Here is a 5,000-nt window from a genome sequence, read left to right as displayed (position 1 = left end):
CATGTTTTAATATCAATTCTATATCCTCCTCTCCTTTTACCATTATATTCACGTCATCTGCATACTGTATTATTTTTACGTTTTCCTTACCTATACCTTTTATGTTTACGTCTTCCGATATCAGTGCTGCCAGCGGCTCTGCTACCAAGCTGTACAACAGCGCTGACATCGGACATCCTTGTCTCACTGACCTTGATATTTTAAAAGAATCAGTTAGTTCCCCGTTACATTTTATCTTGCTTTCCGCTCCTGTATACAACATATTTATCCATTCTCTCATTCTCTCCCCGAATCCAAACTTCTCTAACACCTTCCCCATGAACCCGTGATCTACTCTGTCAAAAGCTTTATTTAAATCAATCCCTAGCCATATTCCCCCCTCCCCTTCCATATCCCTGACCGTCTGTTTTATTGAAATGATTGAGTCTGCTATGTCTCTGTTTGGTATACTGTATGATTGTGTTTGTTCTATGATTGTTCCTATTACCTCCCTGATTCTATTGGCTATTGTTTTCGCTATGATTTTGTAGTCTGTGTTGAGTAGGCTGATTGGTCTGTAGTTGTCCAGATTTTTATTGTCCCCCTTGTTTTTGTAAAAAATAGTAACCACCCCTTCCCCTAAACTTTTTGGTATATGTTTCACTTTTTCCATATATTTACTCAATTTGTTCACCAAGGGCACCAGCTGCTCTTTGAAAGCTTGGTAGAATTCCGCAGTTAGGCCATCGCTCCCAGGACTTTTGTTTTTGTTTAACCCCTCTAAAGCACTTCTGATTTCTCCCTCTGTAAACTCACAATCACACCACATTTTATCGTCCTCGCTTAGTTTTTTCTTTAAGGCACCCAAAGCTCTGTTCACACTCACGCTATCACACTCCTGTCTCGAAAACAGGCTTTCATAATAGCCCTTTACTATTTCTAAAATTCCCTTTTTATCTGTCACACTTTTACCTGCTTCATTTAATAATTCGTTTATTTCTGTTCTTTTTTGTTTTTGTTTTTCCAGACCTAAAAAAAAGGCTGTACTCCTCTCCCCCTCATACATATATTGTATTTTACTCCTAATGGCTGCACCCCTACTCTTTTTAAGTTCAATCACTCCCAACTGTTCTTTTAAATGTATGTATTTTTCGACATCTACATTATCTACACTGTCAAGCGATGCTATAGTTCCTCACTTAGTTGTTTTCTCAAATTCTCTTCCTTTCTATTTTCTCTCCACTTTTTCTCTTTACTATAATTGATACACTTTTTTTTAATTCTGACTTTTACACTATCCCACCACACATTCATATCTTCACTCTCATTCCACTCATATCCCACATCATTCAACAATCTTTCCATACTTTTCACAAACATTCCATCATCCAGCAAGCTTGCATTAAAGCACCATATCCCTCCTTTACGTACATTCGTTTCTTTTCTAAACGTGATTTCTATTCCAGCGTGATCGCTCCACATATTAGTTTTATATTCAACTTCTTTAATCCACCTCACTACCTCGCATGTCACCAAAGCATAATCTATTCTAGATTGTTTTAATCTATTCAGTACAATTTGTCTCCTGGAGAACACCCTCTCCCATGGATGTAGCAATCTCCAAATATCAATGCATTGTTTCGTTATCATTATATCTTTAAGTGTCCCCCTGCTCACATCCCCCTTAAACACATTATTTTTTGACACATCGGTGGGTGTCATCGCCACATTAAAGTCACCGATTATTATACAATTCCTTTCCCACCATTTGCTTATTGCAATGAAGAATGTTTTCCTTTCTTTTTCTCCATTCGGTGCATATATATTTATGATTCTTATATTTTTCGTTTCATACACACAGTCTATTACTATTATTCTTCCTTCTTTGTCTCCATAAACCAAATTTACCCCTGTTACCCGACCCGTTTTGACTAAAACCGCCACTCCTCTCGCCCTCGACGTGCCATTGGAGCAGAAAATATGGCCCACAAAGTCTTTTTTTATGTCTTCCACCAGGGAATCATCCCACCTGGTCTCCTGCAGGCACAAAACGTCATTCTGCAAGGAAAGAATCGCATGTCTTTTTTCTTTGTTCCTTAGTCCATTCACGTTTATCGAAAATAAATTAAAGGCCATTATCATAAAAATAAAAACAAAAAAAACGGATTTACAGGGGTTATTGTCAGTCATTATTTGTCCTTACATTTCAATTTTTTCACCAACTTTTTTCGTTGTCCAAGACTTAGTCTTTTTTGCGCACTCGCCAGTTCACTCACATCCATTTCGCTGTCCGTTTCATTGGGACTGGTGCTTTTACCCGTATTATTTAGCGTGATTTTTCTCCTTCCCGCCTGTCCAACACCACTCTCAGGCATCTCCCTCCCCTCTGTGCTCATGCTTACCCCCGGGTCTTCTGCCACGTCCCTTCCGTCTCCTTTTTTCCCTCTCTCGCTCGTTTTTCGCTGCTTCTGCTGTCCTCCCTCTCCAGCCAGCTCCGGCGTCTCCAGCTCGCACTCTGACGCCCGTTCTCCTCCGCTCTCTCCGCTCTGCTCCATTTCTCCGTCACTGTTCTCGTCTTCTCTGATCTCCTTCCTGCTTGCTCCGATCACCTCCTTCTCCTCCGCCTCCTCCTCGTACACCTCCTCCGCCTCGTCTTCATCCTCGTACACCTCCTCCACCTCGTTCTTGCTTTCCTCTCCGTTCTCACACTCACATTCATTTTCTCTTTTTTTACAGTTTGTGCATTTTGTGCTGTTCGCGCTGCACTCTCGCGCAAAGTGTCCCTGCACCCCACAGTTGTGGCACATAAATTCTGGACACTCTCTCAGGATGTGTCCCGGCTGGATGCACATCCTGCACACTTTTTGTTGTCTATCATGTATTACTCTAAAGTATTCGTTCCCCATCACAGTGTTAAACTTTGTGGAGTAAGGGAGTGACTGTACCTGGTCATTAAATCTGACCCGGACAAACCTCGTTCCGTCAGCTATCATTGTTCCAGGCCACATTCTGCGTTTTATTGGTGATGTCGGTTTCACTCCCCATCCCGTCAGCTTCCAAACTATTTCTTCATCTGTGATATACGCTGGCAGGTTTAAAAAAGACACCACCAGCTCATCATTATTTAGTTCTCTCGCCACGACTCTGGTCTCTCCGATTTTAAATCCATCCAGCAGCCTTTCCTTTCCTTTAATGTTGCTCACCGTCACCTCCAGTTTTTCAGGTCCCAGGGTTCTGCACGCCAGCAGGCCCCCACAGATCATTTTTATGTTGCTCATGACGTGATTTAGAGGAACTTTGTCTCCCACCATTTCAATGTTTAGTGTTAGTTTTCTCTCAAAAGACACTTTTGCTTCCTCTTTTTCTGCTCTCTCGCCACCTCTCCCATTCTCTGCATGCGGAGCAATCAGCCCGCCGCTCCTCTCTCTTCCTCTCTCTCCGTCATCCATTCCGTTCCCTGTTTCATTTGCCGTTTTCATCCGTCCTTTTTGTCCGTCGTTCTTCTCGTTGTCGTTTAATCCATTCCTTTGTTTCAGTGCCATGTTTGTTTGTTCACGTTGTTGTCCGTTCTCTTTTCCTTTTTCCATCTCTCCAGTCCGTGGTCCTGTCATCTTTGTGATCCGTCCGTGTGAGTTTGCTCGCGACATACGAGCAAACATTCACAAAAAACAAAAATTCTTCACAAAATTGTGGAAAAAAAAACAGGAAAAAAAGGTGAAAAGAAAAACGATCCCCCTAACAGTCAGTGACTGCTGGGGGACATTCACTCACAATCTGAGGTATTTAAATAAATCCAAAGCGCATCCAAAAAACAAACAAATTAGTCCAGCTGTCCTGCTCAGTACTGACACGTCAGCTCTCCTTCAGCACCACACAAACTCTGACAGCAAAAGGGGCGTGTTCAGGGTGGTATGGCCGTAAGCCATTATTGTGTGCAGAAAGGGGCCTTTTAAAGATGTCATGCCCTTGATTCTGGCTGAATTTTTGAACATGTGAATATGTCTCTCTATGATAAAAAAAAAACACATGATCAAAAAAATTAAACAGCTTACAGCATCTGGTATTCCACAGGCGGTCTCCCATCCAAGTACTAACCAGGCACTACCCTGCTTAGCTTCCGAGATCGGACGAGATCAGGCGTGTTCAGGGTGGTATGGCCGTAAGCCATTATTGTGTGCAGAGAGGGGCCTTTTAAAGATGTCATGCCCTTGATTCTGGCTGAATTTTTGGACATGTGAATATGTCTCTATATGATAAAAAAAACATATGATCAAAAAAAATGAAAAAGCTTACAGCACCTGGTATTCCCAGGCGGTCTCCCATCCAAGTACTAACCAGGCCCGACCCTGCTTAGCTTCCGAGATCGGACGAGATCGGGCGTGTTCAGGGTGGTATGGCCGTAAGCCATTATTTTGAGCAGACAGGGGCCTTTTAAAGATGTCAAGCCCTTGATTCTGGCTGAATTTTTGGACATGTGAATATGTCTCTATATGATAAAAAAAAACATGATCAAAAAAATGAAAAAGCTTACAGCACCTGGTATTCCCAGGCTGTCTCCCATCCAAGTACTAACCAGGCCCGACCCTGCTTAGCTTCTGAGATTGAACGAGATCGGGCGTGTTCAGGGTGGTATGGCTGTAAGCCATTATTGTCTGCAGACAGGGGCCTTTTAAAGATGTCATGCCCTTGATTCTGGCTGAATTTTTGGACATGTGAATATGTCTCTCTATGATAAAAAAAAAACATATGATCAAAAAAATAAAAAAAGCTTACAGCGTCTGGTATTCCCAGGCGGTCTCCCATCCAAGTACTAACCAGGCCCGACCCTGCTTAGCTTCCAAGATTGGACGAATTCAGGGTGGTTTGGCCGTAAGCCATTATTGTGTGCAGAAAGGGGCCTTTTAAAGATGTCATGCCCTTGATTCTGGCTGAATTTTTGGACATGTGAATATGTCTCTATATGATAAAAAAAAAAACATATGATCAAAAAAATGAAACAGCTTACAGCATTTGGTATTCCA

The 5,000-nt window shown here is 42.2% G+C and overlaps 3 non-coding genes and 2 pseudogenes across 3 annotated transcripts; all 5 read right to left on the bottom strand.

Annotated features, from left to right (window-relative positions):
* Nucleotides 1-4,024: 4,024 nt before the first annotated feature.
* On the bottom strand, nt 4,025-4,144 carry LOC132960441 (5S ribosomal RNA). The gene has a single exon (XR_009667372.1). It is a non-coding gene; the product is annotated as a 5S ribosomal RNA (ribosomal RNA).
* Nucleotides 4,145-4,265: 121 nt separating this feature from the next.
* LOC132960557 (5S ribosomal RNA) lies at nt 4,266-4,384 on the bottom strand. The gene has a single exon (XR_009667386.1). It is a non-coding gene; the product is annotated as a 5S ribosomal RNA (ribosomal RNA).
* A 119-nt stretch (nt 4,385-4,503) lies between these two features.
* LOC132960427 (5S ribosomal RNA) lies at nt 4,504-4,622 on the bottom strand. The gene has a single exon (XR_009667362.1). It is a non-coding gene; the product is annotated as a 5S ribosomal RNA (ribosomal RNA).
* Nucleotides 4,623-4,745: 123 nt separating this feature from the next.
* On the bottom strand, nt 4,746-4,854 carry LOC132960553 (5S ribosomal RNA; annotated as a pseudogene).
* A 123-nt stretch (nt 4,855-4,977) lies between these two features.
* LOC132960511 (5S ribosomal RNA) overlaps nt 4,978-5,000 on the bottom strand; it is a 120-nt pseudogene continuing 97 nt past the window's right edge.

This window comes from Labrus mixtus, unplaced genomic scaffold, assembly GCF_963584025.1.
Source record: "Labrus mixtus unplaced genomic scaffold, fLabMix1.1 SCAFFOLD_105, whole genome shotgun sequence".
Taxonomy (NCBI): domain Eukaryota; kingdom Metazoa; phylum Chordata; class Actinopteri; order Labriformes; family Labridae; genus Labrus; species Labrus mixtus.
The sequence above is the reverse complement of the archived record's forward strand: the minus strand, read 5'-3'. Positions and strand labels throughout refer to the sequence as shown.